General features: G+C 33.9%; 1 pseudogene; it reads right to left on the reverse strand.

Annotated features, from left to right (window-relative positions):
- Positions 1 to 22,694: 22,694 nt before the first annotated feature.
- On the reverse strand, positions 22,695 to 26,163 carry LOC106366928 (annotated as a pseudogene).
- Between the last annotated feature and the right edge of the window lie 1,308 nt (positions 26,164 to 27,471).

Genomic DNA, 27,471 nt, shown 5'->3' on the forward strand with positions numbered 1-27,471 from the left:
TGTTTTAAAAAATTATATGGTATTATTTGCTCATAACTCATTTGTCATTTACTAAATTGTTAGAAATAAAATTTTAGCATAATATAACTCAGTTGTCATTTGCTAAATTTATGGTTTTTATTTATATTTTTTTATTATTTAGTTATAATATTTTCATTTTATATTTGAAAGAGAAATGAATTTTCTTTCAAACAATATTTTTGCAAATGTATTTTTTTAAAAATAATCAATTTAAATTGTTATTATCATTGAAAATAATTATTTTTGACATAATTTGAGTTTTCATTTACATCAAAACTTATCATATTTTAGGATAATTTTAATTTAAAATGTAATTTTCATATTTTTCAAACAAATTCTACAAATATTTTTTAAATATTTTGTTATAATTTTTTAAAAAATATTGAGTTGTATTTCAAATAAAAATGTAAAGATATTAAAAATATTTTAATTAAAATATGTAAAATTTAATATAGTTTTAAGGAAATAGTCTAAATAAAAAAAATTACACATAAAAAAAATCATGATTTTTGTTAACTGGGCGGATCATTATTTATATGATATCGCAAACGAAAGAAAAATTTATCTTTTTACAATTATATAATTAACTATGTATACTCATTTTTTTATATTTTTTTATATGATATCACACATTCGTAAAAAAAATAGATAGTTTAAGATGCAAAAAAAAGAAATATTTACTTAATGAATATAATATGAATGAATTTTACAAATACATCATTTAATAAAATAAATAATTAAAAACTGAAAATTCATATCCGCGCTGGCGCGCGGATCAGGATCTAGTGTACTGGGATTAGTAAGTTTTACGATAGATGCCATTATAATTATATGCTAGCTAAATAAGCAATGAATAATATGCTTTTTAAGTCGTGGTGAGAAGAGGTGGTGAAGATTGCTGTATTATATATCACTATCAAAGAATTGTAGAATAAGTTAAGATACCAAAAACACGTAAATTAATGAGAACAAAATCGAAAGCAAATCTTTAATATATTAACTTCTCATCATATTTAAAAAAAAATTCGTTTATGGAAATATGGCATGTAATTAAGTTTTGATATACTCACTTCGGTATAAAAGATCTTAAACTAATCTTTCGCATGTTAAGTTAGATCTTTACAAATCTTTAATAGAATAGATATTGAGTAAAATTTCAAATACAGTGAAACCTCTATAAATTAATAATGTTGGAATTACATCAAAACTATAATTTTTTTTGTTAATGGGCAATTTTCCATAATGGCACTTTTGAAGTTTTTGTCACCAAAATAGCATCAGAAGGAGAAAGTCACAGAAATGACATTCATTAATTGGTAAAATGTCTCTGATACCCTTGTTTTAAAATTAATTAAACAGACAGAAAAAAAAAAAATCAGAACCGCCTCTCTCTCACGCGACGCGACGGCGATTCTTCTTCTCGATCTCTTCGACGCGACGCGACGGCGCCGACGCTCTCCGATTTCGTTTGATCATTTCCGGTGATCATCTCACGAAGATTCGACTCTCCAAGGTATGATTCCTCTTCTTAGGGTTTCCTATTTGGGGATTTCGATTTGTTGTTTGAATATTTGATGTTCCGAGTTCTTTTTGTTGATAATTTGTTCCGATTTGACATTGCTTCAAAGCTGAATGGTGTGTGTTGTTCTTCGTTTTGTTATAGTTCTCTTGTTAATCAAAAATTTTTAGAATTTCATAGTTAAGAACACACACAAAAATTGTAGCTTTTTCTTATGCTTTAATCGTTATTATCAATGGTTTATGAAGAAAAAATACAATTTTACTTTGTGTTTTCGACTTGAAATTTACTTAGTGTTTTGAATGTTTTATGTTCCTATTTCTTCTCTTATCAAGCTTTAATTGTTTCATATTCAGATTTTTTATTGAGTCTTATTGTGTCATTTGGTTAGATTAGGTGATATGATACCGTTTCAAACCTCTGTTTTGATGTTTTAATTCTCTTGTTCCTCTAAAATCAGGTTAGCAGTTGTTAGTTGGTAGGCTCATGATTTCATTCATGACCATGTTGGTTGTTTGTTTATGATGTTTCTTTGATATTTCGAGCTCTTTTTGTTGCTAATTTGATTTCCGGAAGTTTGAAATTGTTTTCAGGATATCTTTCCTGATTGGTTTCCATATGCTATTGTAAGATTTGTTTATGTTCTTTGGGTTTCATTTTTTGTCGTAGCTTGCGTCTAGGACTCCAATAAACAGAAAGGGGGTGATTATCATCAAGTATCCATCTAATCGATGGATAATCCAACTGTTGCCTTGGTTTACCTTTCTGCTGCCTTTCTCCTTGCATGCATCGTAGCTGGTCTGTTCTCAAGTCTGTCTTGTTCAAAAAGCACCAGCTTCTTTATCATCATCATTGGGAACACAAGCTTTTGAGGTAATGTATTCTGTTCTTTTCAACATAAAGTTGATTCTATTGATTATGTGGGATTTGCTTGTGTTCGTGAGTGTTTTGCTTGTGAAAACTTGTGGAATTTTTTTATCTTTTATCTTCTGGAAGGCGTTTCGTGTATCTAATACAGTTTCTTGTTGTTTTATATGATGATCCAAACACTTGGACTTATGTTTCTCCTCCAAATTTGACAAAAAGAGTATATGCTCGTTCTGGTTCTTCCTTTTTTTTGTTTTAGGAAGAATTTGTAGATATTCAGGAATGTCTTCTTAATTTTGATTTCTACTTTGCATATTCATTTATGATGTTTGTTCAACTCTATTTAATGTTGAATTTGATTTGTTTAGCTTAGCTTTCCTAATCGAAAAGTTGAATTTGATTTGTTTGGTATTTTTTCCTATTAACCCGAGAAGCTTGCGTTTGTTTTCCAGCGAAGCAAATATCCTTAAGTTGTTGGAGCTCAAAGCAAAGGCTTTTGAATTGTGGGAAAACAAAGTTGTTGGAGCTCAAATATTCTCTGACATAAACCATCTCTTTGAAGTATGTTGCAGATTCAAGCTTCTTTGTGAGTGATCTCGTTGTCTACTGCTTCTTGCTTGTGTATAGGCTTGGTGAAATCCGAGAGTTCACGAGTGCGTGTTTTTAGTTCGTGTTGCTTTTGAATTTGGGTCTGAGGTCTGAGGTATTGATAGAGTTATACATATTTAGGATCGCCTTCTTAATTTTTCTTGTTTTACTATCAAAAATGACTTATATCCTTCCTAGCTCGTGTTGTTTTTGAATTTGGGACTGAGGTATTGATAGAGTTGCATTGATAATGGATAGGATTGTGAAAGTATGTGTGTGTTTCTTTTTCTTAATTCAGGAAGGGTTTGTATTGTTTCAGGAAAGCCTTCCAGAAAAGTTTGAAAAAAAAAATTTCCCCTTGTTTACGCAGGATAGAAACAAATGGAAGATTCATTACCTCTCACACTAACTCTGCCTGAGCTCAAGTGCCCTATTGGTTCAGATCCAAAGGAAAAAAAGGTGTCAATAAACCAACATTCAACCTCGATGTATATCTTCATTGTTGAGAGTATTCTAACAGCAAATGAGACTGAGAGAGTACGAGGGTTTTTGGGACCTGTAATGAGGCTCAGTGGGAGGAGTGAAATGAAATTATCAGGAAAGACTGTCTACGATATTCTCACAAGAAGCATCGTTACTGTCAAAAAGAATGAAGCTTGGTTCCATTTCGCTGGTCAGCCAATGAAGTTCTCTATAAGAGAATTTCATATGGTGACCGGTTTGAAATGTAATGGTGAAGTAGAAGGACTACGAGGGGAGTATGAGTGGGACCTACTAAAGGGGCGTACTCATAAGTTAAGCGACGTGTTGAACCAGCTCAAAAAGACAAGAGTAGATGCTTCTGATGAGAGAGTTTGCCTCGCAATGCTCCTCCTGGTAGAGAGCATATTGCTGCCGAAGAACAACAAAGGGACTTTCCCTTTGGAGTATGTCAACAAAGCAAAGGATATGATGTATCCATGGGGAAGAGACGCTTACCTGGTGCTCCTGAGGTCAATTCAAAAAGCTGTCGCAAACCACCTGGAGGATACTTCAAAATTCGAGTTGCAAGGTTATCCTCTAGTATTCCATCTTTGGATACTAGAGTCCATTCCCTTGCAACGAGATAAGTTCAGTAATTGGGCACCGACTGTTGATGTTCCTGGACCGATTTACTTGTGTGAGAAATACACTGAGCTAGAAAATCCATCACTTGAACGGGTTTTACAGATTGAAGCTCAAAAAAAGGCAAGCATTTACAGTGACCTTGTTTTGATATCTTTCTCTGTTTATTTCGCTTCTTCTTTTTTAAAACTTATTCTCATTGGTTTCTCTTTTTTTATGCTTTCAGCTGAAGGTCACATGCATCCTACCTCCTATTCCTCATGATCCAGAAGATGATGTCTCCATGGAAGACGAACATAGTGACGAGTTGGAATCTGTGAAAGATATATCCAAGAAAGGGTACAAGTTTAAAGCCGATGATTGGAAAAATAGGTCTGTAGACACATTGGACACATTGGATGCTCTTATTCATATGACGATTCATATGACGGAAAATGTGGAGACTAGCCAAGCTTCTGCTTCGATTGAGGATGACTCAGAAAATGCCAAACTGAATAAGATCATCAAGTTAATGATGGAGAATGCCAAGAGCATGAAGGATCGAATGTCCTTACTGGAAGCAGAGAACATGGAGCTTAGAGCCCGTGTGTCAGAGTTGGAAGGAAACCAGAATGTTGCTCCACACACTCAGACTCCAGTTTTTCCCACTAATGTGACACAACAGGTAAATTCTCAAAAAATCTTGTTTTACATTTGGACTTTTCAAGTAATATTTGGAAAATCTTGTACTGTTCTTGAATGCCCTCCTAATTTTTGACACACAGCGATCCAGTGGGACACCTTTATCTCGAATGTCTCAACAGCCTGAGACCCCTTCCCTTCAGATTCAAGAATTCTCTCCTAATTTGCCACGAGAGGTATATGCTCAAGATATTGTTTTGCATTTTGAGTTTTGAAGTAATATTTGGAAGCTTTTGAACACACTTAGGATGACTTTTCCTGTGCAGACAGGGAGAGAGCCATTTAATGAGACCCCTTCCCTTCAGACTCAAGAATTCTCTCCTAATTTGCCACGAGAGGTATATGCTCAAGATATTGTTTTACATTTTGAGTTTTGAAGTAATGTTTGGAAGCTTTTGTGCACACTTGTGATGACCTTTCCTGATTTTTTGAAGACTGGGAGAGAGCCATTTAATGAGAACCCTTCCCTTCAGACTCAAGAATTCTCTCCTAATTTGCCACAAGAGGTATATGCTCAAGATATTGTTTTACATTTTTGAGTTTTGAAGTAATGTTTGGAAGCTTTTGTGCACATTTGGGATGACATTTCCTGAATTTTGCAGAGTGTGAGAGAGCCATTGAATGAGACAACTTCCCTTCAGACTCAAGAATTCTCTCTTAATTTGACACCAGAGGTATATGCTCAAAAATATTGATTTATACTTGGAGTATACAAGTAGCTTTGTAAGCTTTTGTACATATAAAGGCATTTCTGATTTTCTTGTAGAATGACCCAGAGCGATCATATGAGACGCCATTCAATGCTAATGAAAAAGAAAATCTTAGCGATGAAGTAAGATTTTTTTCTAAAATTATAGTTGATGGTATTTTGGTAGAAAAACTAATGAGAAAATGTTTTTCCCAGGATGCTACAGAGCCTGCGACTGTGATCATTGAGACTCAAGTTTGTACTCCAGTTCTAACGCAACAGGTACATACACAAAAAAATCTTGAACTTTTCAATTAATTTTTGGAAGCTTTTGTACTTGTTCATGATCCAAATCCTGTTTTTCTCTGCTTTGCAGGTGGGAACAGAGGCAACGAATGAGACATCTGTCTCTCCAATAGCTCCACAGAGTATTGAGACTCCGGTTTTTACTCCAATTCAAATGCAGCAGGTACATGCTCAAAAAAATCTTGGACTTTTACATTAATGTTGGGAAGCTTTTGTACTTGTTCATTATCCCATTCCTGATTTTTTTTTTGTTTTCCAGACGGTAACAGAGGGAACGTATGACTCTACAGAGCCTCTGACTGAAATAATTTCAGCAACCAATAAACAGGTAAGCATAAAAACTCTTTCATAGATTCAACTTAAACTTTGTTTAAGTTGATATCTGTGTTTGTTCATGATCCAAATCCTGTTTTTCTCTGCTTTGCAGGTGGGAACAGAGGCAACGAATGAGACACCTGTCTCTCCAATAGCTCCACAGAGTATTGAGACTCCATTTTTTACTCCAATTCAGACGCAACAGGTACATGCTCAAAAAAATCTTGGACTTTTACATTAATTTTTGGAAGCTTTTGTAGTTGTTCATGATCCCATTCCTGACTTTTTTTTTGTTTTGCAGATGGTAACAGAGGGAACGTATGACTCAACAGAGCCTTTGACTGAAATCATTTCAGCAACCAATAAAGAGCCTTTGACTGAAATAATTTCAGCAATCAATAAACAGGTAAGCAGAAAAACTCTTTCATAGCTTCAACTTAAACTTTAAATCGTAGAAACTCATTCATAACTACCTCTTTTATTTTATTACAGGAGGATACACATGCTGTGCATAGCACACCTTCCTCTCTAGTCTCTTCACTATAATTTCACGAGTTATTGAAGAAACACAACATCCTCAGACAAGTGCATCTTCACCACTTTCTACTCTCTTTGAAAACGGGGCAGATGTTGAGATTGCAACTAGCGATGACGCTACTTGTCGAATCTGGTATCCTGGAAATGTATTTGCTACAAATCTGTGTGATGGGATAGAGAAGGTGGCAGTAACACTGTTTGCGGACCAAAAGAGAGTTACTGTAACAGCAGACAAAATCCGCCCTAAGCCACCCGCTGATGACAGAGAAAAGAAGTTTGAGATGATGGATAATGTTGAAGCATTTTACAGTAAAGGCTGGAGCAGTGGACAAGTCAGAATGATTCTGGGTGAGAACACATTTTCTGTTTATCTGAATAGCTGGATGGAAACACTTGAATTCAAAGCTTCAGATTTGAGAATTCATAGAGAATGGCTAGATGGAGTGTGGAAGATGGCAGATGAGGTAATTTATATATCTTAGATAAGTTGAACTACAATTCTCTATGCATATTTAGGATTGTCATCCTGATTTTTGTTGTACTTGCACAGACTCCATTGCATGAGACGGCTTCCAGACAAGATGAAGCCAATCCAGATCAGACGCAGCAGGTACATGCTCAAAAACATATTGGACTTTTCAATTAATTTTTAGAAACCCTTGTACGTGTTCATGTTCCCATTCCTGACTTCAGGATACTAAGGAGCCTACGAATGAGAACATTTCACAAAATATTTCGGACACACAGCGCCTTACTCGAGCTCGCGCAAAAATATTAAGAGAGCAAAATAAGATATTACTCATTGATGTTATACATATTTAGGATTGTCTTCCTAATTTTTTCTTGTTTTACTATCAAAAATGACTTATATCCTTGAATAAAAATCATCACAGAACGAAGAACCCAGAGTTCAAACTCACTTTGATGTCGGTGCTAATGTGGAGATTGCATCAAAAGATGAAGACAGATATGTGAAATGGTATCCAGGAGTTGTGTTGAAAATAGATATTCGAAATGGGGTTGAGATGTTGAAGGTTGAGTACTCAACACGGTTTCGGGACAAAGAGAAAAGGACAAAGAAACTTCAGGAAAGTGTGTCCATTGACAGTATCCGTCCTCAACCACCACCTGGAGATACAAAAGGTTTTGAACTGATGGATAAGGTGGAGGCGTACCACAATGACGGCTGGTGCAGTGGAGTAGTTCATATAATTTTAAGTAATGACATATATTCTGTCCGTTTCAACAGTTCTACTGAATTCATTCAGTTCAACCTTTCTGATCTGCGCATACCTAAAGAATGGGTAGCTGGTGTTTGGAAGATGGAAAAAGAGGTAAACCAAATGCCTAAGATCCACTTAGATTGAAGTTCACTTCAATATTCTGATATATCGGTTTTGTTTCTCAGATAGAAGTACAGCAGACTCAGAGTGTGAAGCCAACACAAGACGATCATGCAAAAAAGGTATGAAATATTTATACATCATATTAGGAAGGCTTTCATGAATAAAAGATAAAATGATCCTGAATTTTGGTCTTTCTAAGATACTTTATATTTGTTTTTAATTAAAGGGGAAGCCTGTTGTTGGTATGAAGAGGAAAGCAACTACTCAGCCAGTAGATCATGCAAAAAAGGTATGAAATATTTATACATCATATTAAGAAGGCTTTCATGAATAAAAGATAAAATGATACTGAAATTTTGTCTTTCTAAGATACTTTGTATTTGTTTTTAATTAAAGGGGAAACCTGTTGTTGGTATGAAGAAAAAAACAATTGCTCAGCCAGTAGATCGTCTTGCTTTTCTTCAACGAGAAGAGAAGAGGCGAATAGTACCTAGAAACCCTCCTATGCCTGTAACACCTAAGGTTATCCTTCCTATTGATCCATTTGTGACACCTGAATTTCCTCAGTTTTCAAGGCTTGGATATTGGATGCAACTATGCGGCATACATTATGTGTAAGCAAATTATGTCCTTGTATAAAATATTCGTAATTTATTTTGGCAGAGATTTGATTGATACTTTTAACTTTTGTCAAGTACAGGCCTCTCTATATCAATGGAAACAAAATAGAGAAAAATTTCTTTGAATACCTTGACAATGCAAAAAACAATCTCAAAGAAAAGGTAATTAATTTAAAATATGTTTCATATCCCACAATTATTCTTTGTGCATATGAATAGGAAGAGATTAGGTTGAGCTATACTAGATGTTCTTGTTATTGCAATTGTGGATTTTGTCAAAAAAGAAAGTTGGTTTCGGTGGTTACATAGCGTGATGTTATTCTTGTTTATTCGATTGTGTCAAAATTCCACTGTGTCTATGAAATTTTCTAACTATATTGTTACTTTGGCAGCACGTAGATGCTGCATTTGCAATGCTAAATCAAAAGAGAATTGAGCAATCTTCTTGGTTCAGCGAGCAAGGTATCCCAAAAGCTTGCTTTCTACCAGTCCAGTTCTTTGAAACGGTTGGATACAGTTATGAAAATCTCTAGAAGCCAGATAAAAAAGGAATAAACATCATAAAGGGTTGGGTAGGCGAAGTTGTGAGAGGTTTAATACGTCCAAATAAGATGTGGATGCAAGATGCTGACATAGTCTATGGTGTCGTTCATGAAAGACTTGTGGATCACTTCATTGGGGTGGAGATACATCTGATGGAGAACACAATCAGAATCTTTCAATGTGGCGTTCACAAGGTTAAAGAAAACCTCTAATCCAAAAACTGGCAGGTAAATGTTTGTGTCTGTTTAATGTCTTCTTTCTTAGGATTTTGCTATGTTCTGATGTGTTAGGAATGTTTCTCTGTTGTTTAAGCGCTCTGTTCTTGTTTCTCTATGTGAAAATAGAGTTATCATTGAAATGAGTAAGCATAGGATATCATTTGTCAAATTCAGGATGGCTTTCCAGAAACGAATATGAAAACTTTTTTTTGTGTTCTGACAGTGTTGATTCCTGCCATAAAGTTGGAAATGATGAATGAAGAGATAAACTTCAACGATATCGTCCCGTTTCAAGTTAAGAAGGCAGAAGGGCTCCCGAAGACAAAACTTCCTTTCAATTGTGGTCTCTTTGTTGTCAAGATGCTAGAATGCAGGTCATTAGGATTGAAGAAAATGTCCAGTATAAATGATGATACTGCGATGGATTTACGAAGCAAGCTATGTTGTGAGATGTTCGATCTGTTTATGGATAAAGATTTCCAGGAAGGTTGCAGAAGGTGATCATTCCGTTTCTGTTAGATGTTTGTGTCTGTTTAATGTCTTCTTTCATAGGATTGTGCTCTGTTCTGATGTGTTAGGATGGTTGCTCTGTTGTTTAAGCAGTCTGTTTTTGTTTCTCTATGTGAATCTACGGTTAAAAGTTTAAATTGTTGATGAATCATGCTTATGATTGGACAAAGTTTTATACTTTTGTAGATTTACGAGAGATTAAGCTGAATATGAGTGTGAATGAATTGAAAATAGAGTTACCATTGAAATAAGTAAGCATAGTATATCATTTGTCATATTCAGGATGGCTTTCCAGAACCGTTAAAAAAAAATCTGATTCCAAGGGGAATCGAACCCAGGTCAGGACAAGTGCATCAATTTTGAAAGATAAGTGGTTTAACCGCTAGGCCGAGGAGAATCATCTGGTATATTTTTCCACATAAACATATTTTACCGTACAAATTGTGATTAGCAAAATTTGGAGAAAAATAAATAAAAATATACACATCTCCCAGGATTCGAACCTGAAATGTCTGGGAGTAAAGGCGGAATAAGGTCTACCACTAGACCAAGTGTGTTTCAATCGTTAGGTAATGTAAGTAATGGAATATATTTCCTTTATTTGTATTCAACTATAATTTAAAAAAAAAAAATATGATTTCAAGGGGAGTCGACCCCAGGTCGAGACAAGTGTTTCAGATTTGGAAAGATAGGTGGTTTAGCCGCTAGGCTTAGGTGAATCATCTGATATATGTGTCCACATAAATGAATTTAACCGCATTTGTCAAATTCAGGATGGGTTTCCAAAAACGAATATGAAACCGAGATTAACCAGATATAAGACCACTAATCCTCTACATTCTAATCAGTGTTTTTGTTTTGTTTTGACTGAAACACAACACAAAAGAAGATGATAACATGAGATTACTCATAATGTGGTTTCTTAAAATAAATCATAATGTGGTTTCTTAAAACAAATCATAATGTGGTTTCTTAAAACATAAAAAATGAGAAGATCATAATATGAGATTACTCATCCAACAGCCACTTTTCATCAAGCTTACACCAATCAGGGACTTTGATCTTCACATCAGCAAGCATTCCATCCGCTTCCATGAGTTCTTCTTTGAGTTTTTCCAACTCAGCAGTGAAGTCAAATTTTCCTTTAGCCTTGATAATCTCTTCAAGCAACTCGATTTGGGAAGCAATGGAATTTGCTTTGCTGGCTTCCTGATGCCATTCAATTTCGGATAGCCTGTGTTCGTTGGACAAACGAAGAAGAGCCCTGTAACGTTCCACAGTTTCCGCCTTTCCTTTGTTGAAACCTTCGGAAGCATCAGATCCGTAAACCTCCTTTATGGGACGCTTCATCATCTTCTTTGAACCTTCCATTGAAACTTGATGAATGAGAAAAGTTTGTAAATTGAATGAATGAGAAAAACAGAAAACTAACTCAGATCGAAAAGAATAAACACATAAGAAATGAAGTCAGTAAAAAAAGAGATATGATATCATCCCTTGTATATATAGAATGAAAAGTAACCCTTCGATTACTATAAAATGGTTTAGAAAGCAACCTTTCGATTATTAAACGGTTACTGAGATAAATGATGTCTCTTTTAGAAAGGAACCGTTAAAAAAAAATCTGATTCCAAGGGGAATCGAACCCAGGTCAGGACAAGTGTATCAGTTTCGAAAGATAGGTGGTTTAGCCGCTAGGCCGAGGAGAATCATCTGGTAGATTTTTCCACATAAAAATATTTAACCGTACAAATTGTGATTAACAAAATTTGGAGAAAATAAAATAAAACTATACACATCTCCCAGGATTCGAACCTGAAATGTCTGGGAGGAAAGGCGGAAAAAGGTCTACCACTAGACCAAGCGTGTTTCAATCGTTAGGTGAAGTAAGTAACCAAATATATTTCTTTTATCTGTATTCAACTATAATTTAAAAAAAAAAATCTGATTCCAAGGGGTATCGAACCAAGGTCGGGACAAGTGTTTCAGATTTGGAAAGATATGTGGTTTAGCTGCTAGGCTGAGGTGAATCATCTGATATATGTGTCCACATAAATGAATTTAACCGCAAAAGTTATATTATAAACATTGGAAAGAAACTCTGAGTTTCAGGATGGGATTCCATAATAGTTGAATATTATTGTGTTTCTTTCTAGCAAAGAAGTTTGAACTAAAATTGAAATGAGATCAAAAGATAAGATTGTATAGTACAAAAAATAAGGAAATTTCAAATTGTGATTTGGAGTTTTGGAGAGTAATGCATTAAAACCTAGGTTGTATATGTAACTATCAAATAACCAACATCCATGAATGATCAATAAAAATGTAAAAAAGATGGAAATGAAAAAGAATAGAGCAACGATGAATAAAGATCTTCATCCTATAGGCCTTTTGCATGTGATCTTGTTGTGTCCTCCTATGCCACATCTGCTGCACTTGTGGGACTGAGATTTAGATCCAGGAACACCAAACTCGCCAACGGATCTCTTTCTCTTTGTAGGAGGACGTCCACTTCTCTTTTTGGTAGCTGGAGGTGGGCAAGACAGTTCGTCAATATTCGCTGGATAGGTGGACGTTGACAACTCTCCACCAGGGTGTATGCTTTCGGCATAGGCTTTAGCCCACGTTTCTGTCAAGTGACAAGTATCGACATAACGGTTTTCATCTCTCTTAATATACTTAGCAGCGGCAATTGCATGAATGCAGGGAATCTTGTCAATGTCGAAAACATTACAAGTGCAATGCCGTTTCTCCAAATCAACAACATACTTCATAGTTTCATCCTTCAACTCAAACTCGTTTTGATCAACTTGATACACATTCAGCACCATTGCAGCCCCAAACCTAGATACCAACTTCTGCACAACTTTTGGAGTAACCAGGTGCTTATGTTTCGCAGCCGCTTCGCGTCGCTCAAAAAACCAAGTGGTGAGTGTCAATCTGATCGTCTCAAGGAGAGAGATCAGTGGCAACTCACGAGGCAGCTTCAACATAGAATTGAGAGACTCAGCAATGTTGGTAGTCATGATATTGTACCTGTTCGCAGGCGCAAAGCATCGTGCCCACTTCCTAAAATCCGAATCTTCTAGATACTTGGCCAATTCAGGACATTTATCCTTCATGTCCTTGAGGATTAACCAGAACTCGTGACACGTGTAAGCATCAACAGCGCTTTCCACCAGAGGAAGCAGACCAGTCTTTGAATATGTAGGAGTGATGTTGCGGAGCAGATGGATCCTGCAGATTTCATGGTGAGATAAGGGATAAACATCCTCCAGCGCTTAAGCAATGGAGTTAGCCCCGTCTGATACAAAAACAAGATCCGAAGCGTCCGAGATCATCTGGCTCAAACCTCTAAAGAACCATTTCCAAGAGGCGCCATTTTCTGCGTCAACCACTGCAAAGGCCAGAGGATATAGATGATAATCCCCATCTTGAGCACAAGTTGCCAATAAAGTCCCATTGAATTTTCCCTTCAGAAATGTACCATCTACTGCAATAACTTTCCTCATCAATGAGAATCCCCTTATCGATGGACCAAAAGCCACAAATGCATACTTGAACTTTCCAGCAGCATCCACTTGTTGATAAGTTAACGAACCAGGGTTTGTCTCTGTGACTTTGTACAACCACCTAGACAAATTGTAATAGCTGTCTTCAGGAGTCCCTCTAACCAAAAACTGAGCTTCTTCTTTCACTCTCCAAGCTTGTTTGTAATTGATGTGAACGCCATGCAGAATCCTGACCTGTTCAATGATCTTGTTTCGGTTTGAGACCTTCCTTCTTTTCTCCATAATTGCTGCAAATCAAAGAACCCAACAACTTTGCAGATGCTTGTCTGTGGTTGGCATTCCTGTGTGTTGTATCGCATGTATGCTCATGAACATACTTTTTAACAACGAAAAAGTCTGAAAGAGGCAGCTTAGTAGCACGCATCCTCCACATGCAATTGTCATCAACACAACTCAATAACACTCTTGACTTGTTAGAAGAGACAGTCTTGTACTCAAACTTCCACTCTAAAGCCCATTTCTTGATCCTCAACATCAACTCTCCCTTGGTCTTAAAATATCTATTCACCTTGATATCACCAGCTCCTCTCATTGTTGGTGAAAGTCCAATATGGACAGGACTAAAATCCGGAAGAGAATTCAGAGGAACTGTAGAAACACCTTCGTAAAGAAGACACTTTAAAATCAAGATGTTTTGGAAGAATTAGTACTTGGTTAGGAAGCCTATCCTGAAAAGTCTAAGAAAGAAGAAAATCATACAAACACAAACAAGAAAAAAAAAAAGAAATTAGAGACGATGTACTTGTTTTTCTCTCTGCACAGTAGAACAAAACACTGGAATGGCATTCAATGGAACATGAGAAGCAAATGTATCACTAGTTTGCCTGTTACAGCTTGTTGGATCAGTATGAACCTACAAAGGTCAAGTTGTTTTGGAATGCTTAGTACTTGATTAGGAAGCCTATCCTGAACAGTCTAAAATATCATACTAACATAAACAACCCAAAAACAAAAATAGAAACGATGTACCTGTATTTCTCTCTGGACAGTAGAAACAGGCGAAGCAAATGTATCAGAAGCTTGATTGTTACAGCTAGCTGAATCAGCATTAACCTGCAAAAGTCAAGTCGTTCTGAATGGCTTAATACGTAATTAGGAAAGGTGTCTTGAATAATTTAGTTGAAAAAATCATACAAACCTTAACACACAACCGACAAGTTCCATCAAATGATCTACTCTTCCTAATAAAGCTTCTGAGATGGCGAGTGTTTGAACCGGAGATGGGAGGGAAACCTTCAACAGTGCTTTTTATGTCAAGCGACATCCCATAACTCAAACCAATCACTTCCTCTTTAAAATCTTCAGAGGCAATCTTCATCAAATCTTCAAATTGAAGATCTTCTTCTATGGAAATGAAAGATGCATTCCTGTTCAAATCGACATGAAACTCCCACTGAAATGCATCTTTTGACCTCCATTGTCCACAGACGCAAAGAACTTCCATAGTACTACAAAACAAAATAAATCAAAAAAATTTCACATAGTCAGTGAAGTACCAAAGACTGAAACGATTCCTTTGCAGCCAAAGTAATCGAAATCTCCAATTCTAGTTGTTTTGATACAACGAAATAATCTGATTCCTTTGCAGCCAAAGTGAATCTTAGCAGCATTTCCTTTAATACCTTTACGGCGGATGGCGGCGGATTCCTTTGATTGAGTGACGGCGGAGATGATGACGCCGACTCGCCGAGGATGAACGACGCCGACGCTGGAGAAGTGGAGATGATGAAGAAAGAAATGATTGACTCCGATCCGAGAAGCCGCAGCAACGGAGCTGAGTGACGGCGGAGATGATGACGCCGACTCTCTCTTCGAGGATGAACGACGCTGGAGAAGTGGAGATGATGACGGAAGAGATGATCGGCTTCGATCCGAGAAGCCATCGCCGCTTGAGAGAGATGAAGATCTCCGAGATTTCAGGAAAAAAAAATGTAATTAGAAAATAAAAGAAGGGGTACTATGATAAATGAACCTTTTAATGAAACCTAGTTTTGTGATTTTGGATCTTGAATGCTATTTTTGAGACAGAAACTTGGATTGATGTCATTTTGGGATTTTTTTTTTATTAATTTATAGAGATATTAATTTATCGATATACTAATTGAACCAAAAACTCAATTTGGGACAATAATATTATATTATTTTATAGAGATTTTTAGTGTACATTAATTTATAAAGTATTAATTTAAAGAAGTTATACTGTATTTATGTAACTTAATTAGGATATTAGCGTTCTGATATTCGTTTCTTGTTATACGGTCGTGTTTAACAATATTATATGGTTTAGGATTGAACTTAGCATTTTTGAGAGGTAAATATTGTTAAAGCTTGGTTATTATTGTGTCAATTTAACCTTTTTACAAATAATTATAGTTCTAAAATAGATTTAGTTGAGATATTGGCTACAGTAATCTTTTTGTATTTACAAATATTACAGTTGTCGTGTTTGATAGTTTAAGGATAACAAGAGCTTGACCCGCACGTCCGTGCGGATTTGGTTTTTATCTATTTATCAATTGTTTACTGACATTTTTTAAACATATAAATTAAATATTTTTAGGTTCATATAAATTTACTCAGACCCAGAAGAATCCAAATCGAGCCCGTCCAAAAATTTATAATATCTAAACATAGTTTAATTTTAAAATCTAAAAAAACGATACCCGTAAAAATCGCTTTGTATCGAACATATACTTGAATATTCATGTCTAACTGATTATGTAAACAAATAAAAATAATTTTGTTAACCGGTTTCAATTCTTGTTATAACTATGTTACATGGAAACGAAAGCGGGTACGTGGAAGAGAAAGCGTATGGAAGCGCAGAATCGAGATTTTTTAAAAAATTAGGAAGCGGTTAGGTGTTGGAAACGTATCCATATATAAATTTTTTTTTAAAACAAAAATCTAGAACTAAAAATTATATGATTTAAATTTAAAATAGAAGGAAATTATATGTGTACCACTTTCATGATACTATTTTTCATTTTTATCACCATTAAAGGGGGATTTTCAAAAATACATTTTTCATTAAGTGGCAAAAAAACTCTTATGTCCTTGTTCTATATATATATAATAAATAAATATTTAAATAAATAAAAATCTAAAAAATTAAAAAATAATTTTTTAAATTTTTTTTCGAATTATACTATTTCGATATTCAAACCCTGAACCCTAAAACTTAACTCTAAACCCTAAACCATCAATCCTAAACCCTATATTTTTTTTTGAAATACAAACCCTAAACCCTAAACCATCAATCATAAACCCTTTTTTTTTTGAAATACGAACCCTAAACCCTATAACATCAACTCTAAACCCTAAACCCCGAAACATCAACTCTAAACCCTAAACCCTAAACCTTCAACTCTAAACCCTAAAACATCAACTCTAAACCCTAAACCCTAAACTTCAACTCTACACCCTAAACCATCAACACTAAACCCTAAACTATCAACACTAAACCCCAAACCCTAAAAAGTAAACTCTAAACCCTATACCCTAAAAAATTAACCCTAAACCCTAAAACATCAACTCTAAACCCTAAACCCTAAACCTTCAACTCTTAACCATAAATTCTAAACCCTAAATCCTAAACCCTAAACCTTAAAACCCTAGAGTTGATGTTTTAGGGTTTAAATTTGAAGGTGTAGGGTTTTAGGGTTTAGGGTTTACATTTAAGGTTTAGAGTTGGTGTTTTAGGGTTTAGATTTGAAGGTTTAGGGTTATAGGGTTCAGGGTTCGAATTTCAGAAAAATATAGGGTTTAGGGTTTATGTTTAGGGTTTAGAGTTGATGTTTTAAGTTTAGATTTAGGGTTTAGGGTTTATGTTTAGGGTTTAGAGTTGATGTTGTAGGGTTTTGATTTGAAGGTTTAAGGTTTAGGGTTTAGAATTGATGTTTCGGGGTTTAGGGTTTAGAGTTGATGTTTCATGGTTTAGAGTTTAGAGTTGATGATTTAGAGTTGATGATTTAGAGTTTAGAGTTGATGTTTTAAGTTTAGATTATTTAACCATATGTTTTTTTTTGTCAAAGTTAATTAAGAAGTTATAAATGTCTTTTATCCTTCATTAAAGATATAGGTAAAAGTGGTTAGTGTAAACATGAAAAGTGATACTTTAAAATTTATATTTTTTGCAATTTTTCTTAAAATAAAGCATTTATTCATTTATAATAATTTTGAATGATTTCATATTAAAATTGTGAAATACACATAAATTAAATTTAAAATAAATTATTATATTAATTATTTTTAATACTTTATAACTAATTGACATAATATATTTGAATATATGATTTATATTTAATAAAAACCTCAATGCATAAAGATAACTTATAGTATTAATTTTAATATTTTTATTCTCTCTATTCAATACTATTTAAATTTGGATTTTATATAAATTAAAAACTATAATTTCATATTTTTATTGATATAAGACATTGTGTTTTTTTTAAAGAATGGAAGCATGATTCCAAAACGGAATCGTAAGCTTTCAACGTGTTTTTTAAGACAATATCTTAGAATCATTTTGGAAGCGAGATTCCGTAAGCTTCCAAAAGGTTTCGATTCCGATTCTGGTTCCAAAGCGGGAAGCGGATGTCCGATGAAGCTTCTGTGAAACGTAGGTCACTAATAGAAAAATTTTATTTAAACACGTGAAATTATTATGATTAATAGATAAAATAAATTACATTGAATTATTATGGTAAATAAAATTAATGAAGTAGTTTTTAAGAGTGAAAAAAGAATATAAAAAATGTAATAAAATACCTAAATGAAAATAATAAATGAACTGGTTAGAAATATATGTTTAAAGGTTTAATAGTTGACTTTACATGTTTCTAAAATGGTTAAGTCAACAGAAAAATAAGAGTTAAAATAATCAATATCTGAAAGTTAGAGTATTTTTTGGTTCAAACATGAATTCAAGGTTTTTTTTGTTTTAATACGAAAGTTCAAAGTTTGTATGGATAACTGACCATCTAACATCTTTTTACTACTATTATATACATTTATGATTTATTATCTACTTTTTTATTTTTTGTTAGCTTTGTAGACTTCTATGTGATTGTTTTAAGAGAGCTTTACCATTTGACATACTTTGGGCTTTCATTATAACACTTTGAGGTACTTTAGATATGAGGTGTATTTTTGACTTACTTTTTAACTTTTTTGGTCGAAAATACCCCAACAAGGAAAGAGGAATCCTGATTTTGGTTTTGTTTTAATCAATAGTTTGAATTAGCGTTTGCAATTAAAAATTGACAGTTTTATGGATTGTAGAAATTCACCAGGAACCGTTGGATTGGATATTTATATTTTTGATCTAATGGCTGAGATTAAAAATAGTTTTTTTTTTTGTGGATGGAGGAGCTGGTGTTCATGTGGTCAAGGTCTGAGATATTGTGATGGGAGGATAAGGATGTGTGGTCATGGATAGAGGTTTTGGTGGGAAAGGCTAATGTTACATGGTCAGGAGTGAAAGTTACGTGGTTTGGATCAGCAGCGATGTGGGAAGTGGTGGAGGTGTTGTGTTTTGGCGACATGGAGATGTGGTCATGGTAAGTAGGTGTTGTGGTTAGACGAGATGGAGTTGTGGTCAACTGTTCATCAGTCACAGCATCGTTCACAAGGGGGGTGGTCTAGTTCAATCGAAAATTTCAATTTAAAGCAAGAACTTGATATCAAGGATAGTAAAAATGAAAACGATATGTAACTAGGAAATATCTTTCATTGTGAAAATTTCGGCTGTGAGAAAGTATCGGCATAGTGTGTTTTCGTCGGCGGTTCGGTTTTCTACTCTGCAACTGCAAAAATGGAAAATAGATCTAGGTTAATCCAAAACAGAGGGGTTTGCAAGAACTTATCAAAGGCCCGTGACGGTGCACAAGTTTCGACTCACCGTCGTAGAAAGAGGCGACCTAGATGGATTGGAAACTTGACATCGTAGGATTTGAGAAAGATTTCAAGCTACAATCTATGAGTTTGAGGAGAAATTATGTATGTGTCGGTGACTAGGTTTGAAATCAGGGTAACGAGGAATTGATTTTCGATGGAAAAAAGGTAACTCCTTTACTTTCAATGGCAGGGTTAATTTGGATATTAACACAGCAAAATCCATGACATGTGGGAAATATGGCAGGATAAAAAGTGAGTATAAAGTATGTCAAAGCGTAATTTTTTCCTGTTTTAATCAGTTTAGAGACCTACCTCTAGTAGTCTTTTGATTTGATTCTCATTATGTGTGGTGCTTGAAGACCGGAGAGTAAAGACATAACAATATCGTTGATGTCTATGTTGAAGTTTCGAGCAACATTGAAATTTTCCACGTATCGTTTACGTCATGATAGAGAAAAGTTCATTCCTCCTAATCCCTTATATATTAATTGAAAAAGATTAAAACTTTTTTTTTATAATCACGTGTTATCACTAGATTGATTCTTAGAATCTTTAGAGAAATATGTTAGTTCATTTAATTATATTATAAGCTTTTTATTAAACTAACTATAAATTCCTTATTAATATTTTTTCATTATTTTCTTAAATAAAAGTTACGGAATTAACTAATATTACTAAAATATATATGACAATTAATGATTTTGAATAATAAAGATTTGATAAAAGTTGATGTATCTTTTATCATATTTGTTTAATTTTAAACTATTAAAATAAATTAAACAACCAAATTAACCATATAATAAAAATTTAATTTTTTCTGTATATGTTATATTTTGAATTTTTAAAAACGATTATAAATTAGTAAAACTGTTAAAGTCTCACATTCAAATTTTGTGATCCATGGTTTAAAACTTTTGTTATGACAAGATACAAATGATTGCAAAATCATATAAGTAAAAAGTCTAATTTAATTAATTAATAAGATTATATATATATTTATTTATAAATAAAACTATATACCATATAAAATACATAAATATTTTAATTTCAAAATTTACTTTGAACAATTTCTTATGATAAAATATTTGAACAAACATTGACAACCTATTTTTTTAAATATTAAAAATTACTAAAACTATTAATCCCACAATGAAAATTTTGTTATTGTAATTTAAAAAAAAATTCATAAAAAAATAAAAATGATCAAAAAATCATATGAGTCGAAAGCATCATTTAATAAACATTAGTATTAAAAATATACTATATATGTTCAAAATATATTATATATGTTGATAACATTTAAATGTAATTATATATCTTATCAAATAGAAAAAAAATTGTTTGGATTAATAAAATTTATGTATATGTTCACACCAATTTACTTATATGTTCGCATAAAAATAATAATTTATATATATAATATTTATTCCACGCAGGGCACATATCTTAACCTAGTGTCACAATAAAAAGCTAGGGTTTCTAAAAGGTCCTTTTCACGGATGAAACGATGATAAAGAAAAGTTTCTCCATTTTACAAACCAAAATCATTTTTATTTCAAGTCAAACTAAAGAAAAAAAATTAGACGACAAATCTACAAATTTGTGACAAAAAAAATGAAAAAAGAAAATATAAATTATTTTCATGCGATACAAATCAAAATATTTTTTTATTTAAAGTCAAACTAAAGAAACAAAATTAGACGTCAAATCTGCTAAATATGAAAAAGGAAATATAAATTATTTTCATGGATTATCACATCTAGACATGACCATTTTGATTTTTGGTTCGCTTAATTCGGATTCGGTATTTTACTTATAAAGATATATGATCTATTCAGTTATTTATGAAATTCATTTTGGTTTCGGTTCAATTCAAATAATAAGGTTGGAATCTGACTAATAATGGAGAAAAAATACGTCATTTTTTGTTTCAGTTCAATTCTGGTTTTCAGATAATTTTGGTTAATTCGGATAAGTTTTATAGATAATTTGAGGGTTTTGGAGAAAATAACAAATAATTTGAGGGTTTATTTTGGTTAATTTGGGTAACATACTATCACAACAGTAGCTTCGTAATCGTCTTTCAGCATTGGCTCTTGGGTTTTGAACAAATGTATACTGTCTAAAAACATCCAAGCTTCATATGTAGTTGGAATCTGTTAACGGGATTTGAAGCTTACAAAAAATGGTAAAATGTTTTTTTATAACAAATATTTCTGTATGATATTTTGCTTCGTGGTATTAACTAGCTTATTTTGTGTCATGTATGTAGAGGAAAATGTAAAATTTGATGATGGTGAGACATTACCATCCTTTGAATCTATTGTAGACGAGGAAGATGATTGTTGGTGGATTCGTCTTTTATAGTGTTTCAGTTCCGTTTTTTGATTTCATATATCTCTATAGAGTTCATGTTTGACTCTCGGATTGAGTTGCATTGGTGTTATTTTATTGGATTTCATTAATTATTGAAGTTGGAGTTAAACTCTTGTCGTTTTAAGCTTTTTTTATGATCCACTTATTTGAGTGATTCCGAGCTTTATGATGCCTTAACTAGATTTTGCATAACTCTGTTCGTTGCAGATTTTTAGTGGAAACACGTGACCCACTTTGTATTGTCCACGTAACTTATTTGTTTAGACTTGCAGTTTTCTTGGTGTTCAAAAAAAAAAGACTTGCAGTTTTCTTGGTGTTCAAAAAAAAAAGACTTGCAGTTTTCTTAGTTCCTAGATATTTATATGGCTTGTGTATTATGTAGACTTTGTAACTTAGAATTAAGTTTTCCTAGTGCTTAGTTCTTAGTTGAGTAAATGGCTTGTGTAGATTCTATAGATTTGGTTAAATTAGGTTTGTCTTTGTGCTTAGTTCTTAGTTAGTGTAACATAAGACGTCCATCATACTTTTCTAGCAGCTTGAAAGTAACACGAAATGACTTTAAAAATTAACATCAAAGGTTGATTTCCATAACACATCTTGTTCAGCTTGAAACGTCTATCTTACTTCTTTTTTTCTATAATCCGTGGGTTGACCTGCAAACCAAGTGGACAATGCGGGTTGGGTTTGGACAAATACTTTGTGTCTGAGAAGAAAATGAGCCTGCTGCGGAATGTTTCACGTGGACGCGGGTTGACCTGTCTGACACCTCTAAATATATGAGTTTGGAACAGACCATGATGTAATTACATCCGGAAATAATCAGATTAATCATTCTATCTTAGAAAAAAAAAGCAAATTTGATTTCAGAATTCTTCAAAGAATATTACAAACGAAATTGCTAAGTCAGCGCTTTTCTTGCTCGGCATGTAAACCTGATGGAGAATTTGAGAGAATTAAGCTTAGTACTACTGCACCAGCTAGGTAATAAGAGATAAATCATTTTGTTTATCGCTAATCAGATGCAGTAACACACTTGCAGCCACCTAATGATCAACTTATTTATAACTTCAACGACAACTCAACTCTGTGAATATGTCATTGTTCATTGACATTTTACTATTTTCAGATTGGGATTGATCCCTAGTGAAAGCAGGAGCCCTAGGTAAAGGAATGATGATAGTCTCACTGCCAAACCAAACTATTACAGAGCTCATGGTTGGTCTCTTTGCCGCATTCTCCTGAACGCACAATAAACCAATCTGGATCAACTTGATGATCTCGTTTCTCGGATTTTTCATCAGTAAAGGATCAATAACGGTCTCAGGCTTTCCTTCAACCCACCTCTTCCATGTCTATACCAAGAAAGATATATTCTTACTTTCTTTACGTATTTATAAGTAAAAGAAATGAACCAAGACATGTGAGGAAGCTTACAAATGCTGCAAGTCCTTCTCCTTCGAAGCTATTGTTTCTTTCACCACTAATCATCTCTAGAAGCATAACACCAAAGCTAAAAACGTCCGATTTAGTGGAGATTTGCCCATGATTCAGGTATTCCGGAGCCATATATCCACTGCATACATTAATTGATGAATGTTTGGACCAATAATGTCTGAAACATTATGTTAGAGCATTTATATTTTTTCTTCAAGTTTGATTAATATGTTCTTACCGGGTTCCAGCTATTCGTCTTGTTTCAGCTCGAGTCTCATCAGCTTCGAACAACCTCGCAGTCCCAAAGTCTGCAACTTTAGGGTTCATCTCTGCATCTAAAAGGATGTTGCTTGCCTTCAAGTCTCGGTGAATAATCTTCAACTGCGAATCTTCATGGAGATAAAGTAGACCTCGAGCAACGCCTTCTATAATCTTGAACCTCACCTCCCATGTAAGAAGTGAACGCTTCTCCTTATCTGCTTAAAGAAAGCAGATAAAAAAACGATCCAGATGTATAGTAACAAAAATGGAGCGTCTCAATAAGACTCACCAAAGATAAAATGATCAAGACTAGAATTCGGCACGAGCTCGTAGACAAGAATCTCTTCATCTCCTTCATGACAGAACCCAAGAAGCTTAACCAAGTTCTTATGTTGGAGTCTTGTCAAGAGCGAGACCTCATTCTTAAACTCTGTATCTCCTTGTCCTGAACCACTTACTAATCTCTTCACGGCTATCTCCTGTCCGTTCGGTAAAATCCCCTGAATCCAGCCATCTCGCATTAAAATTATTGACCCATATCAAAATGTGACAAGACTTATTAGTTTTTTTGTATGAATGTTGTTTTACCCTATAGACAGTTCCAAATCCACCTTGTCCAAGTTTATTTTCAGGTGAAAATTCATTGGTTGCAGAGAGTATCATGCCAAGATCAAACCGCAACATAGATTGTCCATCAGAATCAAAGCATTCTGAAACATACCACAAAATATCAAACGTTTATTCTACCAACAAAAAGTAAAATTCACTGCTGCAAAATAACAGCTTACCGTTGATGTTTTTATTATAGGCCTTTCTCCTTTGATCAAAGATGATGAAAATTAAAGACCAACAAATACGAAGAGGTTAATAACCGTAGGAACAACAATTATCGCTATAGTTCCATTGCGAATCCTTTTTCCTGCAAAAAAAGAGAAAAAAGTCTTTCGTCAAGTTTCATGAAAGTGACTTCTAACTTAAAACCAGTGATAATTGGACTGACTATATCTTTTTATATATTAACTAATGATTTTTTTAACTACTGATAAGAGCCTTCATTCATTAACACGCCCCTAGCTTAAACTTGGATAATTGTATGAACAACATCCACAGAGATATCCCCAACATCAAGTGGTTCTAATAATATGTAAGTTTCTTAAGTTTCCAACTTAAAATCATTTGGCTATAAATGGATTAGCCATATTTCTTTTTATATTAGTTAATTATTTTCCAACTATTAATGTGGAAATTGATTCCCTCAACATCATCAATCTTCAACCTAAGCATACTCATTTAGGTTCAATTATTTCGGATGTTTGGGTTTAGGGGTAAACCTGTTTGGGTATTTTACACCATTAGGCCAGGCTTGGTTCAGATTCTCTGGTTAAAGTTGGCTTCGGGTATCCATGCGGATTCAATTTTTGTTTTTTTTTGGACTTTTCAGATTAATTCAGGTATTTTGCACAAAATATTTATTAAGTACACAAAGTTAAAGTAAAAAACATTTAATCTAAAACATATAAATTTGAATAATGTATGACTAAAATCAAAAATAAAGTAAAAGAAACTTATCCAGGTTTTTTTGTACTTTTATGTTTTTTTTTATTTTCATATACTTTTTCGACTTCGGATAATAACGGGTATGAACTAGTGCAATCATGTATTGTTATAGTTAGGATCGGGTTCGATTAAGATTTTTATCAGGTTCGGATTTTGGGTCCGAACCTTATGCCTGACCCTATTGCAACCAACAAATGAAGATTATGTGACTAACAAGATAAGCTAACATATAATTTACCTTTCTTGTCATACTCAGGTTGTGAGACCGTATCTCCTTGAGGGAGAGTAGTAGCACGACTAATCATAGAAACTCTTGTCATATTCTCAGAAGATCCACAAATAGGATAAAGATCCCACCGGAAGTAACAGCTCGGAAGCCGACCTGCACCGCCCTGGCTTCCCCAATTATTGTTTTGAAAGTTCAACACACACTGGCTAAGACATTTGTTGCACTCATTAGATAAAATGTCAGGAGTGCATTGCATCATCATGTAAACATTTGCAAATTCTGTGAACTCTGCTCTTACGACGCTATAGAACTTGAGCACAACTGATGAATTTTCAGGAGCTGAAGTAGCAGACTGCATTGTTAGGTTAGTCAGTGCTTCCCATTCTCGTCGAAAAAGCTTAAGGCTCTTAGGTTCCTCTATGTTTAAAGGATTATCTGATAAAGTAGGTGGGAAAAGCTCGAGTTTCGCAGAAACAGAATGATTAGCGTACCGTACAAGGCAAGAAGCATTGTCATTGTCTCTAGTGGTCCACCTGAAAGATTTCATTCGATTTGGACATCTTTGTTGTGATTCTTGAATCGCTTGCTCCACGCAGTTCACACAAGCTTGCTTCTTGTAGCCTCGTCCACAAAGGGCAAGACCGTAAACTTTGTTGGAGCCTTCTCCGGTTGAAGTGTTGTAGAAGCCGTCATTAGTGGTGACGTTACTTGCAAGAGAAGAGAAAAGAGAGTTAAGGTTTTCGCTGTAAGTGCTGTTAACGGCAAATAAGCTGCCTTCACAATCTGCTTCAACGTCAACAAAAGTTAGGAGAAGAAAGCAAGAGAAGAGAATTACATCACATAATTTTCTCATTTTGGTTCAATTTTTTTCTTTAATTCATGTGGTCATTGCCAAGAAATAGGCTATATATAGGATAAAATATTTGCCTAGTTTATGGGTCGTAATTGGCAACGATGCCCAAGTTGGTCCAAAAGTACTCATGATTTATAATGAATAATGATAAATTTAAAACCATGGGCTCTTTCCTCTTTACAGAAGATACGTGGTTATGGTTTCGCGTCTCACTACAACTGGCTTTATTTTATTGTATCTATTGATTCTATTAATGTTACATGACATGATGCAATAGATAAACTTATAATAATTTCTCATTCGTGGCCTATAGTAGTGTAATGATTATTTTAAAATTGTTAATTTCAAAAAAACTATAATCAGATTTGGAAAAAAATATGAATCTAGGATCTGATTAGCTGAAGCTATATTTTTAGTTTCTTGCCGTAGAATATAGGAACTGAGTTTCGTGCTATATTTTGATTGTTAAATTTTGTGGCTGTAAAATTTTTTTTGGCTGCCCACAACTACAGCTCTAACTATTCAGTCTGGAACTTCTATTGTTGATAAAAAAATTCTCATATTAATTTTTTATTTTTATGAATTAATTATCATGTTAGTTGAAGATATGCATCTTTTGTTTGGTGAAATTTAGATGCTTTCTTTGCTTACAGATTTTTTTTATGTTCTTTATGAAATATGAAGTAATATACTAATATATTTTCTAGTTTGTCTTCTATTCGTTAGAATCGTATTAACGAAATAGCATAGGAACTATAATAAGGATGTGTACTAAAAATATTTAAATTTGTGAAACAGGAAATCGGGAGGAAAATGTTTTTGGTGGGGTACGTCGGAGTTGATTTATCGAGGTTCTGCAGTTTGGCTAAGACTTTTGGAAAATAATGTATAATTTAATGTGATATATAGGTTCATGCATCCGAAAGGAAGCAGACTGAGATCTTCATGGAAGACGACCAGTACCTAATTTCGCAGATGCAGCGGAGTGCGGACTATTTTTTGAAGTTTTTTTTTTTTTTGCTTCACATTATTTAAGAGTTTGACCCGTTGTGGACAGAACTTGGTTCAGCACTCGGGTGAAATTTTTAAATTCACTTCACACTTTAAGACCAATCAAAATGACACATAAATTATTAATTAAAAAATATTAAATTAGATAAAAAATAGCTACAAAAAATAAAAACGATAATTTTAACGACGCTAACGCTTCCAGCTAAACCCTAAATCTTAAATTCTAAACCATATACCCTAAATTCCAAACCCAAATTCAAACCCCTAAACTCAAATTCTATACCCTAAACCTTAATCCTAGACTCTAAATCCAAATAATGTACCCTAAACCCAAAAACTAGACTATAAACCTAAACTCTATACCTTAAACCCAAATCCTAGACCCAAAAACCAAACCGTAAACCTTAAACCCAGACC

This window comes from Brassica napus, chromosome C9 (assembly GCF_020379485.1).
Source record: "Brassica napus cultivar Da-Ae chromosome C9, Da-Ae, whole genome shotgun sequence".
Lineage (NCBI taxonomy): Eukaryota > Viridiplantae > Streptophyta > Magnoliopsida > Brassicales > Brassicaceae > Brassica > Brassica napus.